The sequence below is a fragment of the Solanum tuberosum genome, unplaced genomic scaffold, assembly GCF_000226075.1.
Source record: "Solanum tuberosum cultivar DM 1-3 516 R44 unplaced genomic scaffold, SolTub_3.0 scf00337, whole genome shotgun sequence".
In the NCBI taxonomy this organism is placed as follows: Eukaryota; Viridiplantae; Streptophyta; class Magnoliopsida; order Solanales; family Solanaceae; genus Solanum; species Solanum tuberosum.
In genome coordinates this window covers 468197-468415 of record NW_006239266.1, presented here as the reverse complement: position 1 = coordinate 468415, position 219 = coordinate 468197, and positions in this window count along the sequence as shown.

Below are 219 nucleotides of genomic sequence, written 5' to 3'. Positions count from 1 at the left end.
GTCTTTCAACTGCTCTTTCAATTCCTTAAGCTCAGCTGGAGCCATTCTGTAAGGAGGGGTAGAGATAGGCTGGGTATCTGAAAGGAGATCTATTTCAAAGTCGATTTCCCTTTCAAGAGGAACTCCGGGAAAATCATCTGGAAACACTTCTGGAAACTCGCTGACTACAGGAACTGACTCAAGAGTTGGGGATTCGGAACTAGAATCCTTAACCCGAAC